We start from the raw sequence: 27,904 nt of genomic DNA, 5'->3' as shown, positions 1-27,904 counted from the left end.
TTATAGATCACATTAAAGGTGGGAAAAGTTTTGAAATTATTTATTGTGGTCTCATTTTGTTATATCACAAAAACCTGGCATTTTAACAGGGGTGTGTAATTTTTTTATATACACAGTGTATATATACATATATAGGTCTACTTCAAAATTTTGAAGTTTCAAAACTTCAAATTTCATATGGTCGAGACCATAAAAGATTGAAGTTTTGAAACTTTGAACCATTTAAATAGAGATCATCGTACAGCACGGAATGGTGTATTTACCGTTTTCCTCGTAGTGCGATTTTGGAGTTGGCATATTTAATTAGCAGGAGGTGGGGGGGTGCAGGGGGGCTTGCCTCCCTGCCAAAATGTAAAAAAAATAAATTTCTTTGTTATTTTTTTTACATTTCGAAGTTTCAAAACTTCTATCTTATGGTCTATTATATATACACACACACACATAAAAGAAATGTCCCTTAGTCTTCCTGGGAAGGCTTATGTCAGTTTTGGAAAGAAGACTTTGACAGTATAATCACTGATTTAGGCCTGGCAGTTTGCACATCATATTAAGGCTATGAGATTTTAACAAACTGCTTTTTGTAAAACGGGGGTTGACTCCCTCAGCCTCTCGTCTGCATACTTTGTGACTCTGAGCAAGTCACTTAAGCAGAAAGTGCTCCAGGGCATACCGCCCAACTGTCCAGATTTTCACAGAATGCCCAGATTTTTGCCTCCTATTTTTGGTTTGTTTCTCATAAAAAATTGTGGTTTTCTGGCAAACCAGTGAGGATTAATTTCACTAAATGACAGACATTTGAGTTACAGACTTCACTTCCTTCAAAAAATACATTGTAACACAAAACCTTTTACTCTAGCAACTTTCTAAGTTTATAAGACCAATATTTATAACTTGTCTCTCTTTTAAGCCTTTGTTCCCACACTTTTTGGCTTTGTCCAGATTTCTTCTGATAAGCTAAAGTATACTCCAGGGTCACCTCTAATAATGGACATTTGTCTAGTGGGTTTACCCTGTTAAAAATGTCCTGTCCATTTAACAGAGTGGTACAACTAAGGCAAAACAACTTGAAGAACACGAAAAAGACCAAACGGTAATAGAGACTGCACACCGGATTTATTCACAAACAAAAAAAGTTGAATTCTATAAATTTTTAGTGTTTTTAAAGTATTTACTGTTTTGTTTATTTTATTTATGTAATTGTTTATGCAAATTTTATGTGGCTCATTGAATAGCAGGGACTTGGGTTCTAGTCAAAATAGTTTAATGAATTAATTATACGATAGTTTACCGCACTTTTTGCTGTTGACTATTTAAGTATGCTTAATTGACTACATCTGTTACTTCTGAAGAAGTCTGCCTACGGGCAGACGAAAAGCATTTAACAGAGTATCAATTATTCATACTTCCACAGATATTAGAAGGGTCATGATAATTTGCTAGTACTGTTTAGTACTGTTTACATGTCTTCTGTTGATCTGAGAAAGTCATACGCCTTTATAATCTGGTATTTTTTTCTCTTGGGAAGTGCTACAACAAGTATGGGTCCCTGGGCCTAGCCTGCATACCATTCTGTCCCTTGTAGCTCAACAGTTGGGTGTGCATTTTTTTCAGATCCTCATTCATCCACCAGGAAATTTACTACTGTCTACAGTTAAGATGAACATATGGAACCCACTGCTGACTTCAATCCCCTGCTAGCCTACAGATCTGTTTATATTCAGGGCCTATCTCCCTCTTGGGGTGGTCCCGGCTGTATGCCTTGCAGGTAGGTGTAGATGCAGATTGAACAATGCAGAGAATGTGTCATGCCCCAGCAACTCTGAGTGGATAAGGTAACCAGGATCATTATATAGTGAGACTCTGCATTCAATATAATCAAAATGGATGTCCCAACCCTCCATGTGGTGACATTCTGCTGAAGGCTACTGCCTGCTATAAGGTTTTGTCTGGGGTGTCATACCACCATTCCTGTCAATGTGATTATCATTTTTTACTAGCATCCACACACCTGTACCAGCTCTCTTCTAACAGCCTAGCTCCACTGGGCCTTACAGAATGGCCCACCTAAATCAGCTTATTACCCTGTTCTTCCCTGGTGAAGGTGGGCAGGTTTAGCCTCTTCATTACTTCTGTTCCCAAGCAGCTAATTAATTTCATGGCAGGGCTTTATCCCTACCAAGCTTATTTGGCTTCCCAAAACCACATAAGAATATCTCTCATCTTCTCTACAGACCAGTAGTGGCAAGTGGTAGTTCCATGACTGAGACAATAGCCATCTACCTTGATGCCCTGATAAAACCAGTGACAGAAGCCAAAAAATCTTTTATTTTAGACTCTTTGAATTTTCTTGGTAAAATAAAAAATATTCCAGTTAGCAATTCCACTATCCTAGTCACAGTAGATGTGGAAGCACTTTATACAAAGTACTTTATACAGTGCTACCACACAGTTACTGTACTCAACCTGCAACAAAGGTATATGAAATGGACTGGAATGTATTACCAGGAGGGACAGAAGTTCTGGGAAGGTTATTGGATCTAACCCTCAGGAACAACTGCTTCATGTTCAACAAGTTTTATAAGCAGACTACTGGAATAACTATGGGGGCGGCCATGGCCCCGAACTTGGCTAATGTGACTCTGGGAAAATGGGAGGTGGAGGCAATGTACCAAAGTCCCTATTTTGTATTGACATATTTATCATCTGGAAGGGGACAAAGCCACAGTGAATGACTCTTACAGCCATATTAGTAATTCCACTAGCTTCCTGAGATTCATGACCTGTTACAAAAAGACCTTGGTCAGCTTTTTAGGCATAACCATATACAAGGACAGTGAAAATGAATGCCTCTCCACCAACCTGCTCAGAAAACCAACCACGGTTAATGTGCTGCTACACAGTAAAAGCATGCATCCTCAGATCACAAAGAAAAATGTTATAAAATCTCAGAGGATGAGAATTGCATGCGTCTCCAAAGAGCTTAGAGATTTCATCACAAATCTGTTCCACCTACACCAGGACTTCTTGGCTATGAGGTACACCAATAGATTACTAAATTCTATCCTCAACCCCATCAGAACTTTAAAAGAGGCAGATGGCCCCATTTTTGGAGACCCCCCCCCCCCCGGGAGACTCCTAGGGCTGTCAGCAGAAACCAACATTGGGATCCAGAGGAAGACAAAAGAAAAACAAGCATGGGACTCACTTTTACAGCAGATTATAAAACATCTGGAAAGATCATGACTGACAAATGGGTAATGATACAGACAATAAGCAACTGGAAAAAAACTTCTAGGACCTCATCCTTGTTTTGTATTTCACAGCCAGAAACATTAGGGACTGGGTACAGTGCAAATTCAGAGCAGAGGAGGACAACACTGCAACTTACCCTTGTGGCCTCTCTTTTTTCCATTTACTGCAAATACATGAGCAACAAGGACTACTTCTTTTGTCTAGTACTCAGGAGAAAAATCAACAGTACTTTTTCTGGTAATTGCAATGCTTTTATGATATGCTGTGCACAGTGTAATGGCTGCTGTTGTTTACATAGGGAAAACTGTGAACATATTCAAAATCAGGGTAGCACACCACCTGTCTGACATCAGACTTCAGATCCTCAAAAACTAACTAGTGAAGTACTGCTGTGATTTCCCAGAACATGGAGGTTTCTTCTTCCACATCCTGAAGAAGCTCACTATGAGTCTACTCAAAGGAAACAAAAATGTGATCCTTGAAAAAAAATGGAGTTAAGTTGGCAGATTAGGCTGGACGCCACCACCACCACTCTTATCTAAACTCAAGCATTTCGATTTCAGTCATGGTTGTGCTCAGGAAACTAAAACCATGAATTATACAGCTAAAGCACCTAACCCAGGACATGGACATAAACTGTTAACCCCAATTGCTGCTGTTGATATGAAAAAGTCAATTAAGTAATTACATTTGTACATCACTGCTTCTACATTACTGTGGTTTATGCTGAGCTAGTGACATGGAAAAGAAGCCACCTTATTTTTTTTGTGTGTGTGATCTCTAGATGTTTACAAATCTGAAAAATAACTGGCATGGATTTGAAAGCGTTTTTGTACCTCATGATGTGCACATACTTAAAGAGCAACTTTTAGATGTTCATCATGTTTCACTGTTGCAGTCATGACTGTAGGGTTCTTCCCTGCTGGCAGGCAGTCCTCGGTCGGCCAGAATCCCAAAGTCTGGGTCTGGCGTCGGCTGTTCAGCCATGCTCCCTGACGTCAGAGTGCCAGGAGTACAAAGCTGACAGCCGACGCCATGTTCTCCAGTCTTTCTTGCCGTGCGGTGATAGCAGTTCGCAAGTGCCGGTCGGCTGACTCCTGCCAATTTTTTCTAAACAAACTTCAGTCCGAAGACTTTCTTCTCCTACTACAAAGCTAAGTACCCCATTGGGGAAACTTTTTTCTTGCTCCAGTCCGATGTCAGAAAAAGTTAACAATTGTATTTCATGTGGGAAGCAAATACCTCATAAGGATTTTCATTCTTACTGTATTCCTTGCTTAGGCCCTGACCACGATGTAGCTAGTTGTCAGTTTTGTGCTAGATTCAATCAACATACTATTAAACGAAGATACGATTTTGCATTTCATTACTTCGGTAGGCGTTTTAATTACAAAATGTCGTCGGATACGGTTCCGGCTACCGGAGTTCACAAATGACGCAAGGACAAAGACAGGCCTCCGAGGTCCAAATCAGACTATATCGAACAAGCAGAGCCAGCCTCAGGTTCGGCCGTCGTCAGTGAGGCGCTTTTGCAGCCCCTGTCGTCGGCCATTTCAGAACTGATAGCCGAAACTGACTCCCACAAGGAGCCAATTAGGCCTTTGAATATTTCTGTTGCAGGACCTTCGGACAATGCTACTTCGGATGGGTCTGGAGCCGCTGTGCAGGTACCGGCTTCCGAAGGGGTTTTCAGGCCTACTCAGTTTCTAATAAAGGCAAAGCCAAAGACAAAGGCAAAGACTCCTTCCAAATCAAAGACTGCAGCCCAGGCCTCTTCTGATCCGGCTTCCAAGTCTCAGAAACAGTTACTCAAGATGGCGGAGGACTTACTTACTATGGTTAGGGGTTCACATCACCCTCCAGATAAAAGGCCAAGGCAGGAAGTTTATTATGACTCCTCTGATCAGGCTTCTGTTTCTTCAATTTCTTCCTCTGACCAGGAATATTCTTTCCCTCCTTATGAGGATTCTGATGCTGAGGAATCCATTCCTTCAGCTTCTCCCCCTGAGGATTTCTCTTTTGGGGAAACTTTGCATGAAATGAGGGAACACTTCCACTGGGAAGGACAGGAGTATTCAGAATCTAAGAAAAGACTTGGGGATTTTCTTCTTCTTCTTCCCCAGCATAGACCCCTGGCTATTCCTCCTATTTTAGATATTGTGGATGATGCTTTTTTGGAGGCTAACTTAACTCCTGATTCTTTTCCTCCAGCTCCTGTTAAGCCAGACAGATACTATAGGGTTCCTGATTCCCACCAGGTTTTATACAAGAACCCTACTGCTGACCCTGAAACCATTTCTCAGGGTCCTAAGGAAGTAAAGGCCGCTTCTGCTAAAATCCCCATCCCCACTGAGAAGGATTCCAGATCTTTAGAAAGATGAGGCAAAAAAGTATACACTTCTGCTACTTTATCCATTAGAGCTTTAAACTGTCAGTTTCATATGCTAAAATACCAGCAATTTCTCCTGTCTGTTCTAAAACAGAAGCTAACTTCCATTTCCGCCTGTGCAGATGATAAGGAGTTGCATGACTTAATGCATGCCACTGAACAAGTTGGGAAGCATGGTTTACACTGTGGATTTGATGCCTTAGAGGCTTCTTGTAGGGCTGCAGCCAATGGCACAGTAATTAGAAGGCATGCTTGGTTAAAGGAACAAAATTTGCCAGATCAAGTAAAAGCTAAATTATTGGATGCTCCTGTTCAGCATAATGTTTTGTTTGGATCTAAAGCTGAAGAGGTGATTAAAAAGATGGAGGACAAGTCAAAATCCATGCAAACAGTTAAAGATTTCTTACAAGTACAGCCACCCAGATTTAGTAGGAATTGTCCTACAAAAAATTGGTCCTTTCCCAATTCAGACAGGCCTCAGAGGGGTAGATACAGACGCTCCCGAGGAAGGCCTCAAACGCAAGCCTCTTACAGACCAAGACAGTGGACTGCTTCCACCCTTAGGGGAGGAGAGGACAGGTCGCAAACTCATAGGAAACAGACTCAATGACTCCCTCTGTTGGGCTGCAGGAACTTCTTGCCTGGAAGCCCCTCTCGGAGGAAAACTTTCTCTCTTTCACCTAAATTGGACTCATATAACCCAAGACAAGTGGGTTCTGGATGTAGTTTCAAGAGGTTACAAATTCCATTTTCATACCCTTCCAAGGCCAAGCGGATGGCCAGATCTTCCAAAACATCAATGGTCAGAGGCCTTAAACCAGGTGGAAGCTCTCTTGGCTATGAAAGCCATAAAACTAGTTCCACTTTCAGAAATGGGACAAGGTTTTTACTCAAGGCTCTTTCTAGTCCCCAGGAAGCAAAATTCATGGAGACCCATTCTGGATCTGTCAGTCTTGAACACTTTTCTAGAGATACCAAAATTTAAGATGCTTACTCTACAGCAGCTACTTCCAATGCTGACCAAAAATGCATGGATGGTGACTTTGGATTTAAAGGAGGCATATTTACACATTCCCATCAGGCAGGAGCGCAGAAAATACCTCCGGTTCAAGGCCGGATCGAGGCACTATCAATTCTCTGCGCTGCCCTTTGGATTGTCTACTGCGCCCAGGGTCTTTACCAAATGCCTGGCTCCAGTAGTAGCTTATTGCAGACTCAAGGGAATTCAAATTTACCCTTATCTGGACGACTGTCTTATTCAGGCAGACAGCAAGGATGTCTTACTTCAGCATCTAGAGTTTGTTCAGAATCTCCTCAAGTTCCTGGGATTCACTGTAAACATAAAAAAGTCAAATTTGACACCCTCTCAGCAGATAATATTTCTGGGCGCTTCTCTAAACACAACAACCCAGATGGCATTTCTGACATACGAAAAACAATTACATCTGGCCTCAACTTTCAAAACCTTGGCAACTTTAACTCGGCTAACTGCAAGGAGATTCCTGCAGGCTTTGGGTTACATGGCCTCCTGCATCCTTCTCGTACCATATGCCAGACTACATACGAGGAAAATACAGTGGTACCTAAAAAGTGTATGGTCTCAGCATTGCCACAGTTTAGACATACTGATCTCCGTCCTGCCTTGTCTTCAAAAGGAATTCCTTTGGTGGTCCACGGCATGTACTCTAAACAAAGGAAAACCCTTCTGTCTGCCTCCTGCCTCTCAGATTCTGACCACGGACACCTCAGATTATGGATGGGGAGCCCATTTTCAGGGCAACTGTCTGCAAGGTCTTTAGACAAAGGATCAGAAGCACCTGCATATCAATTTAAAGGAAATGTTAGCCGTACAGAAAGCTCTATTGGCCTTCAGGAATCTTCTACAACCAGGACAACTACTAATACGGACAGACAACACCACAGTTATGTGGTACATAAACAAGCAAGGGGGATCTCATTCCTATCCCCTTTGCAGACTAGCCATGGATCTTTGGAACACAGCTCTAGCTTGCAATCTGGACCTTCAAGCACAATTTCTACCAGGGAAGCAAAACTACCTGGCAGACAGTCTGAGCAGAAATCTTTCGGACCCACACGAATGGATGCTGGACACCGAAATATTCAAGATGATTACTGCAGTCTGGGGATGTCCTCATATAAACCTCTTTGCATCCCACCTCAATCATCAACTACAGATTTTTTGCACCAGGACTTTCCACGAAAAAGCTTGGAAAGTGGATGCACTATCATTCAGTTGGAGAAACCTCTCGGGATATGCCTTTCCGCCTCTTCCTCTTCTTCCATGAGTATTATTAAAGATCAAACAGGACAAGCCCAAGATGATAATCTTGCTGGCCCCAAATTGGCCTCTACAGATGTTCTTCATCTCACATTGCTGCAGTCATAACCTGTGGGTAGTCCGCTGTCTTCGGTCGGCCCGAATACCAAAGTGTTAGGCTGGCGTCGGTCATGGTCGCTCAGATCTGACGTCAGTACGCCGTGGTACTAAAGCGCATGACCGACGCCATATCCTCAGTCTTTCTTGCCGCATGGTCCATAGCAGAAGCAGTGTTTGCAAGTGCCGTTCGGCGTCCTGAAATTTTCGTATTTTGAGTTTCAGACCGAAGACCAAGTTGGGCTAAGTACCCCGTTGGGGAATATTTTTGTCTTTTCTTGCCTCAGTTAAATCCGGATGTCAGAAAAAGTAAATAATTGTATTTCTTGTGGGAAGCAGATACCTCATAGGGATTACCACTCTCTCTGTATTCCTTGCTTGGGGCCTGAGCACAATGTAGTTGGGTGTCGCTTTTGTGCTAGATTTAATAAGTGCACCATTAAACGCAGGTTAGATTGTGCTAGACTTGTCTTCGGTAAGCGGCGTAATTACAATATGCCATCGGATCCTCCGCCCGCTACCGCGAAGAAGCGTAAAGAAAAAACGTTAAAGTCCAAGCAGGATGAGTCGTCCGTTACGGACGCCGGTTCTTTGGAAACTACGGTGGAATCTGTGGATCCCGCCGAGGTTTCAGCTGAATCTCAGGGGGAGCCTTTAATTTTGCAGGATGTGGCCTCTCAGGAGTCGGGTCAGGCTGAGGGGGCCTCTCAGGTCTCTGTAGTCCCTTCTTTGCATAAGGTTGTTATGCCTTCTACTTCTGTCTCTAAAGCACCTTCCAAGGTCAGGCCTGGTTTGTCTTCCACTGGTGTCAGCCCTAGTTCTGTACCTAAAAAGCATATGCTAAAGATGGCAGAGGATTTGATTTCTTTAATCAGGGGTTCTATGCCCCCCCCCCCCCGATAAGAGGCCTAGGGTGGAGCCAGAGGTGGAAGGATTAGAGCATTCCTCAGATTACTCTGAGTCCTCGGCTGAGGACATTCAGGATTTTCCTCCTTATTCTGATTCAGATGCAGAGGATTCATGTCCTTCTGCTTCCCCTCCAGAGGATTTTTCTTTTTCTGAAACCCTGCATTCCATGAGGGAGCATTTTAAGTGGGAAGGTCAGGATTTCTCAGACTCTCGAAAGAGGCTTAGGGAATTTTTATTTTTACCACAGCATAGGCCCTTGGCTATTCCCCCTGTTTTGGATGTTGTACAGGATGTTTTCTCTGAAGCTTCCCTTAATCCGGATTCTTTACCTCCTGCCCCTGTTAAACCAGACAGGTATTACAGAGTGCCAGAGGCCCATAGATATTTGTATAAGAGCCCAAGAGCTGACCCAGAGACTATTAGCCAGGGACCTAAGGGTGTCAGGGCTTCTATTGTGAAGAATCCAGTTCCTCTGGATAAAGACTCTAGAGCTTTGGATAGGTGGGGTAAAAAAGTGTATACCTCTTCCACTCTAGCGATGAGGGCTTTGAATTGCCAGTTTCATATGCTGAAGTATCAGAATTTTCTCTTGAGTCAGTTAAAATCTAAAGTAGATGCTTTGGCAGAGGGTATTGAGTGTAAAGAATTGCAAGATTTAGTTCATGCCTCTGATCAGGTGGGTAAGCATTCTTTGCAGTGTGGTTTTGATGCTCTTCAGGCTTCCTCCAGGGTGGCTGCCACTGGATCAGTTATTCGTAGGCACGCCTGGCTTAAGGATCAGAATTTGTCAGAGCATGTTAAAGCTCGAATTTTGGATGCTCCCCTTCAATCTGATGTTCTGTTTGGTTCCCCTGTGGAATCAGTTTTGAAGAAAATGGAAGACAAAGCTAAGTCCATGCAGACAGTTAAGGAATTTTTACAGGTGCAGCCCCCTAAATTTAGCAGAAATTGGCCGGCTAAGGGATGGGCTTATCCTTCTTCTGATTTACAGTCTAGGGGCAGATCTAGACGTGGTAGGGGCAGAGCTCATGCTCAGGGTTCTTTCAGACCGAGGACGTGGAGTTCCCCTGCACAATCTTCAGGTGAGGCCAGGGGGTCAGCCTTTTCATAAACAGACCCAATGACCTGTATCTTCAGCTGCCAGATCCCTCCTGTCTGGCAGCTCCTCTGGGAGGAAAGTTGGCACTTTTCAGGAGAAATTGGCTTTTAGTCACCCAGGACAAATGGGTGTTGGACATTATAAATCGAGGCTACAAGTTTTATTTTCACACCTTGCCTCCTTTCAAAGGCATGCCAGACGTTCCTCCTCAGCAAAAGGTGGAGGCTCACAAGCAGATTTCCTTACTTCTAAAAATGGGGGCTATCCAGGAGGTCCCTCCGTCAGATGTGGGCCTAGGATTTTATTCTCGCCTGTTTCTGGTACCAAAGAAAGGAAACACTTGGAGGCCAATTCTGGATTTGTCTATTCTCAACACATACCTGGACATTCCAAAATTCAAGATGTTAACTTTACAACAACTTCTGCCTCTACTAGGGAAAGATCACTGGATGGTAACTCTGGATCTCAAAGAGGCTTATCTTCACATTCCTATCAGGCCCAGCTGCAGGAGGTTCCTGCGTTTTCGGGCTGGGACTTTACATTATCAGTTCTCTGCATTGCCCTTTGGCTTATCTACTGCGCCCAGGGTGTTCACAAAGGTCCTGGCTCCGGTGATAGCCTTCTTAAGGTTAAGGGGAATACAAATTTATCCTTATTTGGACGATTGCCTGATTTTGGCTCAAGACAAAGTCAAGTTACTTCACCATCTACAGTATGTTATGGCAGTGTTAAGGTGCCTAGGGTATTCTGTGAACGAAACAAAGTCCAGTCTAGTACCCTCTCAGGACATGTGCTTTCTGGGTGTGAGACTGAATACAGCCTCTCAGATGGCGTTTTTGACCCCGGACAAACAAAGAAATCTTACCCTTTACTTCCAACAATTGTCTCTACGGTCCAGGCTGACTGCAAGGACAGTCCTTCAAGCCTTGGGGTTCATGGCATCTTGTATTCTGGTGCTTCGCAATGCCAAACTGCATATGAGGAAGCTACAATGGTATCTCAAAAGCGTATGGACTCAACACTGCCACAATTTGGACACTGTCATTCAGATAATACCTTGCATTCAAAGGGAATTTTTGTGGTGGGCTCAGGAATGTCACCTAAACAAGGGACTCTCTGTGACCCGACCAGTGGCGAGTCAGATCTTAACGACAGATGCCTCAGACATGGCTTGGGGAGCACACTTCAATGGAAACTGGGTTCAAGACACGTGGCCTGCCAGACTTCAACATTTGCATATCAACATGAAGGAAATGTTAGCAGTCCAATTTGCATTGATGGCTTTCAAGGACCTTCTTCTCCCAGGACAAGTGTTGATTCAAACAGACAACACAACAGTCATGTGGTACATCAACAAGCAAGGGGGAACCCATTTGTACCCTCTTTGCAGACAAGCTATGATTTTGTGGGAGACTGCTCTCAGTTTGCACCTCACTCTTCAGGCAAGGTTTCTGCCAGGAGCACAGAACTCCTTAGCAGATGTTTTGAGCAGACAGATGGTGGATCCCCATGAGTGGAAATTGGATCCTCATGTATTTCAACAGTTGACAGTGGCTTGGGGGACTCCAGACATAGATCTGTTCGCTTCTCCACTGAATTTCCAACTGCCAAAGTTTTGCACAAAGATGTTTCACCCAAAAGCTTGGAAAGTGGATGCTGTATCATTCAGTTGGAACAACCTTCACGTCTATGCCTTTCCTCCTCTGCCTCTCCTTCCCAAGGTGCTCTTGAAGGTCAGACAGGACAAGCCCTGCATGATTCTAATAGCTCCAGATTGGCCACGTCAGCACTGGTACCCTCTGCTGAGCAGTTTAGTACGGGAGCCTCCTTGGCCTTTGCCATCAATTCCACACCTTTTGTCCCAGGCAAGCAATCATTTCCTCAATGTCAGGATACAGTCCCTGCATCTGACAGCCTGGCGTATTCTGTTCTAGACCCTGGGGGGTCGCAGCTTCCTCAACAAGTTTTGAATGTCATTTTGGAGTCCAGACGGCCTAGTACAAGAAAAGTTTATGCTGATAAATGGAGGAGATTTTTTCTTTGGAGCAAAGCAAAGAGCTTTGATGTTTCAGTGCCTAATTTGAGTGTTTCACTTCAGTATCTTACAGAATTATTAGACAAGGGTTTGTCTTTCTCCTCTGTAAAAGTTCATGCTGCAGCCATTTCTGCTCACTATGACTGTGATCCACCATTATTCTCTCATCCTTTAAGCAATTTCTTAGAGGGGCAAAGAACATAAGACCCCCACATAGAGCTCCTACTCCTTCATGGGATCTCAATTTTGTGTTGGAAAAACTCACTTTACCTCCTTTTGAACCTGCAGCTACATCTGAGTTTAAGTTTTTGTCTTGGAAGACTGCTTTTTTGTTGGCCATTACATCTGCTAGAAGGGTATCTGAATTACAGGCTTTAATGGCAGTTGAACCCTTCCTGATATTTCATAAGGATAGGGTATCCCTGCGTACTAACCCTACTTTTATGCCTAAAGTTGTTTCAAATGTGGCCTTAAACCAATCTATTCATTTGCCTACATTTTATGCTGATCCCCAAAATAAAGGGGAAAAAATTTTGCACTCTTTGGATATTCACAGCAGTTACGTTATTATTTGAGCTGAACTAAAGGGTTCAGGCTGTCTCAACAGTTATTCATTTCTTTTGCCTTGGGTTCACAAGGAAAACCTGTTTCAAAACAAACTATTTCTAAGTGGATTGGCCATTGTATTGCTTTTTGTTATTCACATCATGGTAAGGAGGTTCCGGCTGGAATCAGACCTCATTCCACTAGAGCGACTGCCACTTCTACTGCTTTCTTAAGGGGAGTGGCTACTAAGGATATTTTGGAGGCAGCTACTTGGAGTTCAGTGCACACTTTTTCTAAACATTACCATCTCCCTCTTTATTCCAAATCTAGGGCTGGGTTTGCCACTGCAGTTTTACAGGGCATGTTAGCAGCTCCTAATGCTATCTGATTTTGCCAACCTCCCTTTACCTTTGCTTTGGGATTCTACCCACAGGTTATGACTGCAGCAGTGTGAGATGAAGAACATAGTACAGTTTTGTACCTACCATAAATGTAGATGTTCGAAGATCCACATTGCTGCAGTCCAATTTTCCCTCCCTCCTTCCCCTCTGTCGTTTGGGGTGACTGTGTGGTTTGGGGTGTGCCTATTGTAGCTTTTTTGGTGATTGGGTATTTTTCTATTTTTGGCTATGGCCTTTCTTTTTAAGGCCTTCTGACATCTGGGGCAAGAAAGACTGAGGATATGGCGTCGGTCATGCGCTTTAGTACCATGGCGTACTGACGTCAGATCTGAGCGACCATGACCGACGCCAGCCTAACACTTTGATATTCGGGCCGACCGAGGACAGCGGACTACCCACAGGTTATGACTGCAGCAATGTGGATCTTCGAACATCTACATTTATGGTAGGTACAAAACTGTACTTTTTGGTACCCAACACTGAAAAACCTTTGTCTGGAGCCCCCTTGGGTTTTACCACAGACTCCGAACCTTCTGTCCCAACACCAGGGTCAGGTTCTACACTCCCATGTCAAAAATCTCAGCCTGGCGTCCTGGTTAATCCAGGATCTTTGAATCATTCTCTCCTACCCAAGCAGGTTATGGATGTCATTTTAGAAGCCAGACGTCCTAGCACTAGAAAATCTTATGCAGGAAAATGGAAAAGATTTTGTTCCTGGATGCAGGCTCAGGATTCTGATCCTCTTATTCCTAACATTCCTCAGATTTTACTTTACCTGACAGACCTCTTACATAAGGGTCTCTCTTTCTCTTCCATAAAGATTCATGCCTCTGCTATTTCTGCTCATTATAATACAGACCCTCCAATCTTTTCCCACCAGCTCATGAGACAGTTTCACAGGGGAGCTAAGAACTTAAGGCCCCCTAGATCTCCTCCCATTCCTGCTTGGGATCTCAACTATGTTTTGGAAAAGCTCACCTTACCTCCTTTTGAGCCTGCTGCCACATCTGACATCAAATTTTTATCTTGGAAGACAGCCATCCTGTTAGCTCTGACCTCTGCCAGAAGAGTTTCAGAGTTGCAAGCTCTTATGGCTGTAGAACCTTATATTATTTTTCATCAAGACAGGGTGTCTTTGAGGACTAATCCTACATTCATGCCTAAGGTGGTTTCCAAAGTGGCTTTAAATCAAACTATTCACTTGCCAACTTTTTTCCCCACTCCTCAAAATAAAGGGGAAAGGATCTTACATTCCTTGGACGTACACAGACGACTACGTTTTTACCTGGACAGAACCAAGGACACCAGGAAATCAGAGCAATTGTTTGTTTCTTATGCTTCAAGTTCCCAAGGTAAAGCCATTTCAAAACAGACAATTTCTAAATGGATTTCTCATGGAATCAGATTTTGCTATTCATACCATGGAAAGCAAATCCCAGGGAGTATAAGGACTCACTCTACCTGAGCTGCTGCCACTTCAGCTGCCTTCCTCAGGGGAGTTCCTACCAAAGACATTTTGGAAGCTGCAACTTGGAGTTCAGTGCATACTTTTTCCAAGCACTACAATCTACCTCTCTACTCTAAGTCTAGGGCAGGCTTTGCTTCTGCAGTCTTGCAGGGTCTTATAGCTGCCCCCTCTACTTTATGACCACCTCCCTTTCACTCTGCTTTGGGATTCTACCCTACAGTCATGACTGCAACAGTGAAACACGAACATAGTACAGTTGTGTGCACTTACCATAAATGTAGATGTTCGAGTGTCTTCACTGTTGCAGTCTGGGTTTCCCTCCCTCCTGTCCCCTCTTATTTTTCCTTTTGTGTGGTTCCTTTTTTCACCCTTCTTCTGAGGTGTATTTGCAAAGGGTATGGGACCTTACTCATTTTGGAACTTCTGACATCTGGGGCAAGAAAAACTGGAGAACATGGCATCGGCTGTCAGCTTTGTACTCCTGGCGCTCTGACGTCAGGGAGCATGGCTGAACAGCCGACGCCGGACCCAGACTTTGGGATTCTGGCCGACCGAGGACTGCCTGCCGGCAGGGGAGAACCCTACAGTCATGACTGCAACAGTGAAGACAGACTAACATCTACATTTATGGTAAGTGTACACAACTGTACTTTATGTGAAATATGTTTTTGTTTTTTTTTTTCCTAATACCGGTGTGGGACTTGCTCTCCTTTTGGTGCTAAGAGTGAGAAAATTTGACCAAACTCGAGCCTTCCAGTTTGACAGCCCACTCCCAGACTGATTACATCAGCCTCTTATATCAGCTCTCTCAGGATGTTGGTTAACTGCCCTTCCACCTGGTCCCACCCAGTTTCCATCCCTTTATTTAGCCAGGAAAAGAGCTATCCCTCTTTTGCACTAACTTTATCACCTGGAACTTGGAGAGGAAGAATCTGAATGGAAGAGCCCTCAATAACCCCTAGACTCAGGAAGAAGCTTGAGTGAAGACTCCAGATTGGAATATCATAAACCATGCTCTGGGACCAAGAGTATTCCACATCTTACTCTATCCCCCAGCAACCAGGTATAGATACTGTAATCACTGTGCCAGCATTTAACAAAACTTCTATAATCTGCAGTACAATGAAAATTGTTGTTCCAGGGCACCATTCCACACTGCTATATTATTTGCACCATAGGCACAACTTGCTTATGCTCAAAGTAGATCTGAGATTCTTATGGTTATTAAAAGTTTTTGTATACTCTGCGGTTCACAACTTGGTGGATTTGTTTGCCATTGATACAGAAAGTGTACACCAAAGGCTCTGAGGTCTGAAACTTTACTTTTTTTTCTTCCTACTTGTACACATCAATGAGTACAGTAAAAAAAGAACACTGTGACTTGTTTTCCCACTGTATGCTAATTCTCTGGATGCATGTATTAAAAAATTAAAATCATCTAGTGTATTTTTAGGTGACTACCTCCCGTGCATATAAGGTCTGTCTTCATCAAGAGGAAGAAGAGTGAGGACTGGTCACATTAATCATGTATATGAGCCTCTTATAAGCAGGTACTGTAAACCTCTCTTGTAAAAGAGAATATTAACCTTTCATATTATATGTATGATGATAATGAGCCCCATAAAAGTGGGCACATCCACTTATATTACATGTGCTAGACTAGAAAAAGTTACGTAATAAAGCTTTCATACGTAGCTTCAAGGAATATGAGCCCCAGTACTCTCATGTTTTGTGTTAGAAATTCATCATAAAAAAAAAAAATAAATAAAATGTTTTAACTAAGAATGATGTTTCACAGGCTGCTGAGCTGGTAAACCCTAATGGGTCTTTCAGGACTATTCAAACAAGGGACTAACCTCTAAGCTTTGCCATTGTCTTCTTGTTTTTTCAATCTTCCAGATTTTTCTCCAGTCAAGCTCACATAGACCCTCCCACCATCGTCTGTAACTGCCTTTAAATAACTGACCTGTTGAATCTAATGTATTAGAACAAGAGCACTCCTCCATCTACCTACTTAACTGAATAAACTACTGGAAACTTCAACAAGCTGTTTTTATTCCTCCCACAGGGAGGGTATCAGACTGAGAGTCTCCTAGATCTGCTAGCTAAAGTGATTTTATCTGGACTAATCCTTTACACTCTTTCCTTGTTAGTCCTGTCACACGTGGGATACCAGACGTCATTCGAACCCTCTGGATTATCTCTGTTTTCTGTGCCAGAAAGGAGGTGTATCTGCATTCTGAGCTTGTCTGCAGATAAATTTAAATTGAGTGTACAACTTCCCAAGGGTATTGTACCTTGTTCCCTTCACGTATTTGATTTTCAGGGAGTGAATGCTAAGGTGCAGCCGAGTTTGAGAGTGTCCAGTTTGGAGATGTAAACATTACATCATCTTGCTTATAGATGAAAATATCCTGTTTTCCTTAAGTGACTCTAATCTCTGAAATGAACTGCAGAAATTTGCTGCCGAGTATGAAACCGTGATGAACATCTGCACCATCAAGTCACAGATCATGGTTTTCATTGCATAAATGGTTGACCACTGTCTGCAGGTGAGGGGATAACATCTGGCTCAGTTGGAGGAGTTTGAATATCTTGGAATCTTGCTCATCAGTGAGAGGAGATTGACAGATGTCTGCAGTGGTAACAGTACTGCAGGCATTGTACCCAGCTGAGGTGGACAAGGAAGATGTGAACCAAAGGATGCATACTGGTTTAGCTCTCCGTCCATACAAAGGTTTCTGTAGGCTATAGTTGTATTGATTTGTATTCTTTATATTTTCCTTGTTTGAATGCAGTGTGTTAAAATAATTTTCCCTTGCATATTATAACTGTTAGTAAGGAGAGAAAAAAAAGCTATGTTTTTTGAGTCATAGAAATGACCTGTGAACTGATGGAGGAGCTACAGTCTAGTAATTTTATATGAGGGAAGAAAGAAAGTATGTCAATGTTCTCTTGAGAAGTTTGTCTTGAATACTCTACTCCATAATATTTACTGGGTCCTTATATAGTTGAATGCTCAAATGAGCTATCAGCACAATATTGAGCCAAAAAGCTCAAAGAATGGAGCAGAGGCCTAACTTCAAACACAATGGGACTGTTATTGTGGGGATTGTGGCACAGTGGGGCATGGAGTATTGCTCCTTTCCCCACTGTGGTGCAGTCTTGGAGATGGTGTGTGTGTGTCTGGAGATATAGATAATATAGAGAATTAACATAAGGAGTGGGGTACAGTGGGGCTTGACCCAGTGCAGAGAAAGTGTTCTGTGTGTCTGCTTTAAATGGTTTTGTTATTTTCATTGTTATGGTAATCAAACTTTGAGCATTCATCTATATAACAAGAACCCTATATACTGCTGTGTAGTAAAAGAAAGATTTTTTTATTTTGTACTCCTTATATCATTTTCTTGTTTTATGCAGAGTATTCAGAACACATTATCCACTTAGAAAAGTTACGCATCAAACCAAAAACATTTCTTATGTGTGACTTAAACTATCCATATATAAGTTGGCAAACATACTACCAAAAACATACGCCAGTGGATTTCTGTAATTTCTAAATGCCAGTACACTTGACCAAGTTGTCTCCCTCCCCTTTAGAGGTGTTAACCTTCTTAATCTTGCCCTCACAAATATTTGCCCCAGTTACACTGCCACCACTTATTACCCCTCCCTTGTCCAATCTAATAATCTTACTGACCTTCTTCTAGAAAGCCTGCATTACAGTCCCTAATAATTCCCCATACATTCTGGGATTACTCTAAAACCAATTACTTGCTAATTACTAATCTTGCTAGTAGTACAAGACTGAAAGACTTGTAGCTGAGGCTGCTGCCTGTTCCTCTGAATTGTATTCCCTCGTGGACAGATCTATTTTGACATCTGCACCCATCGAACATAAGCATAATGGCAAGTTTAAAATTAAACATGTGGTAGAACTAACACTTCAACAAACTCTTGAGGAAAAGCTGCTGGCCATCTCAAAAAATACCTACTTCATCATTATGAAAGGTATTTAAAACTAATACATTCCTGGAACCTACCATTAAGAAATATGAGACTAACTATGAGTACAGGCTTGCAACTAATTTAAAAGATAACATAAGGCCTTATTTAGGTATATTAGCAAGTTTAGAAGTAAGCAACAATTCTGCATTGAACTTATCTCTAATGGGACTTCTCTGTCTCTGATCTCAAGGACATTGCTAATATTCTTGATGCAAATTATCTTCCAATTTCTCTACACCAATCCTCACCACCGTTTCCCTTCACCTTCATACCTCCCCTCCCCGCAATTACGTTTGACTATCTCCTTTTGGCACTTTCCTAAATTAAAAATCCCAATTCCATGGGTCTTGACACTATTCCTGGATATCTGTTGAGATGTGCCAAGTTCTAGCTAACAGAACCCCTCATCAGCTTGAGTCTCTCCACTGATGTCCTAAGGTATGGAGAACATTGCTGCTGTGCCCTTGTGTAACGTTGGTTCCTGTACTGATCCTAGATATTATAGGCCTATTAGTCTCAGCTGTACTTTTTGTCTTGTTATGAAGCATGGTGTAGCTGAACAAATAAAATATAATGTATCCAAGGATGTAAGTTCACCTAGTTTGACTTTGTAAAATGCCGACCATGCCTACCAAGCTTAGTTAAGTTCTTAAGAATAGGTTACTGAGACCATGGAAAAAGGGCATGCAGCTCATGCTGCCTGCTTGAGCCTTTCCAAGACCTTCAACACTATCCCTTATGCTGGAGTTACTGACAGACTCTCCCAACTCAACATTAACATATGCAGTTTGCTGGATAGGCGATTGACTAGACAATAGAACCCATGAAAAAATGTCAGCATTGGTGAGACACCGGGCCTTCTTGGCTTCCTTCTCTTTTTATATATACTTTTCTGACATGAAAGCTGATGCCAAATGAATATGGCTAGCCCAGTTTAATTGCAGACTGAGAATGGTTATCAAATCCCAATGTGATACTTGAATTTTCCAGCAAGGACTGAAGCACGGAAATGTTTTGTATATCAGTCATGTGCTTTACCTAAATGCCAATAAATGCAGCATAGTTTCCTTTGGTAAATCTAGCATAACTATTGCTTACCATGGTTTACTATCAAATGACTGAAAAATCAAAAGACTGAATCCCAAAAAGACTGAAAATTCAAAATATTGAATACATTTTTAATGCAAGGGGCAAGCCCCCGTGCTCCCTTCATGTGGGGGGCTGCGCCCCCACACCCTCTGCAAAATATATATACCAACTCCAAGATCACACACCAGTGGAGAAGGGGCAAATTCCATCATTTGATATTTTGGATTTTCAGTCTTTTTGGGATTCAGTCTTTTGATTCTCAGTCATTCAATAGTAAACCACTTACGATATATATATATATAACATTCCACTTAAATCTGATAAAATTGTCCGGGACTTGCATACCTAAGTTGATAGCAGACTGCTTTTGACTAACATATCTCTGTGGTGGTTATAAAATTCTTCTGCGTTGTGCAATTTATGCTTTGCGGTATCTCCTCAAAATCAAAACAAGTTATGCTCCTACTTTGTTCCACCTATTATTGAATTTAATACACATTTTGTCATCTACATTGCTAGGCTCCTTAACCAACTCAAGAGATCCCACATTTCCTCACCAAACGTTTCAGACCTCAGTACATTTACTATGAAAGACTTAAAACCCTGCTTCTCAACACGTGTCATACAGGTGATCTCTGTTTAATGTTCTATGCTATGAATGATCTCATAAGAACTTCACCAAAACAAAATAAATGTTAAAGTAATCATCTGCTCTAGAAATCTAAACATGTACTACCGTATCAGCAACAAAAGATGATGCAACAAATACCTGACCCAGTATACCTGTTATTGCTGGAACATGTTATTACATATCAAGCAAAGTACTTCTCTAACTATTTTTCAAGTCACTCAGGATGACTGTATGGGTGACCATAAATTTTCACCTTAGATATGTAGGGAAATTCTACTTAATAGGGGTACTTTTAGCCACCTACCAGTATTGAGTAATGTAGCTGAGCTTCCTAATGGTCTGTTTTGGCTGTTGCAGTAAGTTTAGTAAGAGCCTATGAACAGTGTGATCACCCAGTCATAGGTTATGTATAGCTACAATTCAGACCTTGGTTCCATGCTAAATTTAAGGCTGATTAACACTTTAGGTCAGAGAACATTTTATCTCCTGGAATTAGTATATTTAGAGTTGGTGTGTAGAGTCAAACTCTTCATGTGAGTGTTTCTTGCCATTCTGTAATAATGCTTCTCTTTGGGTTTTAAGTTTAGTGGCATAGAACTGAAGAGATGATTTAGCAGTGTTTTGAAGCATGATGTTTGTATGTTATACTTCTAATATGAAATCTGTGTGTGTGATTATACATACACGTGTTTATAATATTATACTTATCTATATATGTATAGCTGTGTGTGTGCGCGTGCATATGTGCCTGTGTGTACACACACACACACACACACACACACACACACACACACACACACACACACACACACACACACAAGTGTATATTTGATACATTTAACAATGATCACAACTCAAGTGATCAAAAAACACTGATCACACATTCAAGCACTTGCATACTAATGCTCACATTCAACACACCAGTCACATTCAATTGAAGCACACATGACATACCAGTGCATACAAAAACACAACTACCACTTTTTTCACAGGGGACATGTCCTCCCATCCCTACTACTTTATATAGAAACTACAAGATTGCACAATAGTGGGGAAAGCAACAAAAAACAAGTGGAGAAATAACATATTCCATATCCTTGCTGTATCACAATCTCACATAGAGAAAAGATGGCACCTTTTGCAGCTGGCATCTGACCTCTCAACATTGTATCTCCAAAATTACAGACAAACCAAAAAAATAACTACAGCCAAGGAACAAAAGCCATAAAAATGATACACAACACCATCAAATACTTAAATTCTGACAAGCTATGCCAGCAACATATAAAACAAGGCATTTACTGTTGGTACCTTTTGGTGAATTGTGCAGTATTTTCAAAACACTCCTTCATTTGATAGGTCCTTAGGACCCCCCCCCCCACACACACACACACACATATATAGGGAAATAGATAAAGACAGATAAACGCATAATGCTAATGTACATGTAAATGCACCTAAATCAGTTTTTTTCTTCACTGCAGCTCATTTTGTGAGGACACATGCCAGAATCTGGCATGTTGCAAAGTAGTTCACATTCAAGACTGTGGATAATTGCTAGATTATAGTAAGGGAATTTGTAGTGATTTGCATGTGGATAAATTCATGGGATTTGTCCTGTTTAACCAACTTGTGTTTGTTGCTAAAAAAGGTTTGTAGTTTCTGGGGTCTGTTGATCCACCCTTGTGTTGGTCCACATGGATGTGAAACAGGAATAAAGAAGTCTTCTCCACCTTTTATCCTTGTGCAACTGATGGTCTAAATGTGTGAAAGGTACTGAAGCTTTGCACTGCTGAGTACTTTTTGGGTTTAAACCATGTCTTAGTAACAGCACAGATGTCTGTATTCTCCAGGGTGTGGAGTTGTATTTGCTATGTCAGTAGGTTTTTCAATTTGGTATTTCCTAAAAAAGGCTCTAAGGGAGTGGATAAAGTTTTAGCCAATATTCAGAAGCCTAGGGGAGACAGGTACAAACCATCCTTTGCAAAGCAATTTAGTTTGTTAACCATGTTCTCCCATACTGACAAATATTTAATCCCCCTGGAAAGACACCAGAAACTAAGCCAGTTATTGAAGTCAATCATTTTGTGTTCATACTGAGGCATCATCATTGGTGAAGATAGAATGCTGCTCAATGCAAGGCACATACATGCTGAGACACAATTTTAGAGATCAGGAATGTCTGTCTTCACATAGTCTAAGGAAGTACATCTCATGTCATCAACGCCCACAAGGACTATGATAGAATCTTATTGGTACCTGTAGTGTAGTGACATGAGGGCACATGTATCATGGGGGATCCTGTCTCCAGCTAAGCAACTAACCGTTATCTTGTTCAATCTGGTGAATGAGGCATCTGTGTGTTGTACAATGGAGTCCCCTATGTCAAGAGTCCTGGGGGTGTTGGCGTCTTTACAGGCTTTGCTGTTGGGGCTCCACTGGGTGTAGGAGTATGTGTGGTATTGATGTTGCTTTTGGTGTCTCCTTTAGAGATTGCTGAGGAAAGGCACTGCTACTTGTATGCTTAGGAGGTCTTTGGGGTTTGGGAAGATTGCTTTTAGTGCCTCAGCATAAGTTTGTCTGTGCTTGTGAGGTGGACACTGTGTGGTGGATGTAGTATGTGATATGTGTTCTTGACAACCTTGTTTGTATGTGAGATTTTTGCTCCAGTAAAATTGTGTATGTGCTTCTCTCACATACTGTGTTTATTTCTTAAAGGATTAAATGTCTGTCTGTGAACATGAGACAATTGCTACATTGTCTCATGATGCCCATATCTTCCAAGCTGGCTATGGATACATTTGGAAATTGCATATCCATGTTGCCTGGACATGTATTGGTGCGGCCTACTGTAGGTTATAGACTGGATTATACTGAGGTCTCCTTGCATGGTCTCTGGGGTTTGGCACTAGACTAGGTTAAATTGTGCTAAGATTTGATGGTAGAGCTGTTTAATGTGCAAAGTTGCTGCTTTAAGCTTGAGTCTGTGTGATGGCTTTGTTTTAGCCACACTAAGTTGCAGGTTCTAGTTTAAAGTGAAGTTTTATAGATAAAATTAACTTTCTAGGTATTTGTGTCTGCACAGTGCACTTCTACCCTCTTAATATAACCAATAAAGATTGCTTGCGGGTGTAATGCTACAACAAAAGAACTGAAACTATCTTGACAAGGCAATGTCAAGTATTAGGGACCTTTAGAATGATTTAGACAAAAATCTGCAAATAAGCAAAAATAAATTAGTAGCACTCTAAACAGTTAACTGAAGTGCAAAACAAAATAAATCTCTTATCTGCCATAGCTGGATCAGGATTAATTCAGAATCCCCTCAGAGTATGGAGAGGACACCAAACAGATGGGACCTCTGGGAAAATGAGCACTAATCAAACTCAAGTTGAGCTGTACTCAAGTGCAATACTGATTTGCTGGGTGGGCAATACTTAAATAGGTTACACAACAGACAATAGAAATGAAAGAGGGCTGGGTAGGACTTTGGAAGTCAGATTACCATAAAGGGCAGAAGCCAGAGGCACAGACTTTTAAAACCACAAGAGAAGGGTGGCAGGGTTGAGGAAATTCAAACTGGAGTTCTAGTCCTATGGTTAGAATTTCAGAAACTTGTAGCTTAATGTCTCAGAGAATGGCAGGGCAGACTCAATGAACAAGGAACAAACAGTAGCAAGGTAAACAAAAAGACAGTGGAGTGCAACTTTAAGCAGGTATATACGGCTATAAAAAGTACTAAAGCACAAATCTTTGAGTAGAATTCACAATACTGCTACTGCTGCTATCCCACCACAGACTAAGGCACCAGACTATGAAGAAATTTACCAGTAACATTGTAATAAATTACTAAATGAGGCATAAATCTGGCAGTAGATCACAGTCCTGCCACAACATTGAAAGAAAGCTACAAGACTACGGCCCTAGACTGGATTCAAAAAAAGCTACCTTTTACATGCAATTCTACTAACAGAAATAAAATTGCAGTATAATGTATAAACAATAATAAAATTTTGCAGTAACTGTCTACACACAACTGCAAATAAAGCTACAAGACTAAGATCCCAGAATAAACTAACCAAATGCAAACAGATCCCTTCTTTGGCTACATCATGGACAAAAAACAGAGAAGTACAAAAATGTATCACGATGCAGGTCACCATAAGCGCAGCTTAAAATATTTAGAATTTAAATATCAGTTTTTTCTTCCCTTTTGATGAAAAGCTTGTATTTCACATATCTCAAAGTCTTGGACAAAAGACCAGCTTTATGGTTGCATAACACTGGGAAAAAGAGAAAATATATAAAACAGCCCTCGGAGTCTCTAGCAACCATTTCTTTTGTTGTAACATGAGCAAGTAAGCGATTTCCAGTGCAGTGTTGTGCAAGGAAATGCAGGACAGCCATTTAACATGCACCACTGCCTCCACTTTTAGCATATTGGAAGATAGTTAATGTAAACCTTGTATTCCATGTTTTCAAAGGCTCCTAAATTATTTATTTTTCTAAATCACATTCCTATTTGTAAATTTTCCTCATCCTTACTTGCTGTAACTCCCTATGCTTGCATCAATCCTCATCATTCCTGTTTAAACATTTCTGCCTGACCTGTGTCATTTTAATAAGACTCCTTGCCTCATTTTTTGTAACATAATCCTTGACTGATTCTTCCTGCTTCCTCCACAGCAGTATTTCTTTTGACTGTTCATGTTATTTTCTAAGGACACCTTTGTCAACTTTTTTTGGTCTCCTAATCGGTCTGTTTGCATCCTTGTAATGTTTTTAATGTTTTTCAGGATGCTCAGTAAAGACACAGACAACTTAAATGTGTGACTAGCAAAGTAATTTCCATTTGAATAGCACTAAAGCCTTGACTGCAACCAGACAACCTGAGTTTGATTAGTGGCTCAGGCACCTTTTGGAGCTGGCATTGAAAGGATGGGTATGCCATTCATGGGAGGGGAGAGCATTATCAGTCACAACAATGCCTTGGCCCCTTCAAAGGAAGTGTGGTAAAGCTGGAACTGGCAGTGGGCTGTGCATTCTGCTCTCCAAGATGCATTTGCAATATAGCTCTTCATTTGGCTGTACAGGAGCATGCATCTGGATGGGGAAGGCATAAAGATACCCACAGTGACCTACATTGCATGTCCCCTGCATAGAGAAGGAGTTTGGGTTTAATAATGTTTTTATTTCCAAGATGCTGCTAAAGGCATCAAACCCAACCTATGGTCACCTGGCTCTCATGAATTAAGTCCAAATGAAGGAGGGTTGATGACCAGCTGAAATGAGTGCAAAAAGCATACAAGGAATCTGCAATTCACCTCAAGATAGTTAATGCGAGTGCTTTCTAGAAAGAGACACCTCAGAGAAATCTCTATAGTTTTAACTCATTCAGTCCTCAGCAGGAGCAGTAATACAATAATCACTGTCATGTTACACATGCTTGTGTATTTGCTGTTCAGCTAAGAAATTGCCTTTTTTGTATTTTGTCCTAGCTGTTTTCCTGTTTGCCTAGTTATGTTAGTTAACTCCTCCCTTCCCACCTATTTTCTTCAGTTGTGTGTACTTAGACTCCATTGCAGCCAAATGTCTATTGCTGGTGTATGTCATAGCATCATTATTTGATGTTCGAATGCCATCTTGTATTAAGATCTGCACAGTTTGGAAATTAAACTATTTAACAGTCTCCACAGGTGTCATTTCGATTGAGTCACTATCTGCTAACACTATCTGTGGGGGTGGTGAGTAAACTTCTCAAAACAGTTTGCTACAAATTAGATTACATTTGCTATGCATAGCCAGGGGAGGCAGAACAGTCAAATAATGTATTGAGCACTTTGGAATATTCATTGGGGTGCTGTAGATGGACTTTGAAAGTGCAATTTGAGAATAAGTTTGCATCCTGTACCTATACAGTTCTTTGTTGCATAAAGAGCTTGCTTAAAGAGCTTGCTTAATCATAAATTATAAAGTGCGGATAGGTTTGGCAGGTTATGGAAGTTTCAGAACAGTCCCAGAGTACACGGCAGCCATTGAAAGATTTTTTAATGTCTTTAAGTTTAGAGAGTAAGCCTGTCTCCTAAGAATTTGTTTGCCCACTTGGGCCAGTACATGCCAGAGAGATACTGTCTGCACAGTATAATTCTGACATTTTCTGCACTGTCTAGCTTCTTGCAAACCAATGCCCTGCAAACTCAGCTAGCTCAGAATTGATACATTTTTGATACTTTTCTCTGTCTCAGAAAAGACGTTAGCATTAACTGTTTTATTTACCAGCACAATGTCTCAGCAAATCACTACACTTTCAGCAGAGGTTGATACACAGCAAGATGCAGAATTTCTTGCAGACCAAGATCAAATCCCTGTCCCAAGTGTAACAGCAAAATGCATCTCTGAGCTTACATGGAAGGCAAAACAGAATTGTGAGACTGACAGGAAAGAATTGTTATCCAATCTTGCTTGACTCATGGATTAAGACTGTACTGTCTGCCCTTTCTCAGCCTGCATATGAGGCGCTGCAATTAGAGGGTGAACTCAAGCAATTTATTGCTACCTATCAAAGCTATCAGAGACTGTGCATAAAATATGTCAATTTATTACAGAGATATAACACTGAGGAAGCACAAGAAAAACTAAAGAGGTTTGACCATCTTAATCTTGACAAGGACAGCTTGGCATTACAAACAAAGATTAAGGCCGAAGTCCGAATTACACAACTCCATGGATCCAGATCCCATCGCTCTGCGTCTACCAGACACTCCACCAGATCTAGTAGGTCTTTACAGTCTAGATCTTCCATGCTCAGCAAAGAACTTATCAAAGCCTGTGCTGATGCAGGAAACTGCTAAGATTCAGGCAGCCTTCATAGGAAGGAAGGCACAGTTAGAGGCAGAAACTGCACACAGAGAAGCAGAAAGAGAGGCAGAAGCTGCACACAGAGAAGCTGCACACAAAAAAGCAGAAAAGAGAGGCAGAAACTGCACACATAAAATCAGAAAGGCAGGCTGAAGCCATCCGCAAAAGGGATGAAATAGAGGCCTTAGAAAAACAGTGTGAACATGCCACAGCTATGGCAAGGTTTAGAGTGCTAGAGCAGGCTGCTAGTGGGAGTGACAGACAGCATAGGTCCAGTGGACACAGAGTTATCTTAAACATACTACATACTGTGTTAGATCAAAGCAACAAGCATTCCATTTTGTCTGATGCTCCCGAAGCCAGAGACACTTCCTCAGAATTATTACTCCCAGTGACTACTGCTGCAGTACATCTCAACCAAGATCAGTACGACACACCTAGCCCTGCTCAAGCTAACCTACCATATTATGGAGGTAGGGTAGTCACCAACCTTCAATCAACCGAGCCTGTGCACTATTGCAAGCTCCTGCACTTATGAGCTCTCAGCCAGTTCCTCAGCTTAATGCCCTTGCACCACTGTATGTCCTGATGTCATTCAGCAATGGTCCCACTGTTAATGTGACCAACACTGTTCAACCAACAGCTCCTCACTTAATATCTGAAGATGCAGAAGTGTCACAGGTTGTAAAGTACATGCTTCGCAAAGATCTTATCAAAACTGGCCTCACACGATTTGACGACAGACCTGAGAACTACAGAGGCTGGAACTCCACCTTTAAGTCTGCAGTTGGTGATCTGGACATTACAGCTACCGAAGAACTAGG

The sequence above is a fragment of the Protopterus annectens genome, chromosome 16.part0 (genome assembly GCF_019279795.1).
Source record: "Protopterus annectens isolate FY-2018-M chromosome 16.part0, PAN1.0, whole genome shotgun sequence".
NCBI lineage: Eukaryota > Metazoa > Chordata > Ceratodontiformes > Protopteridae > Protopterus > Protopterus annectens.
This window is presented reverse-complemented; position numbering follows the sequence as displayed.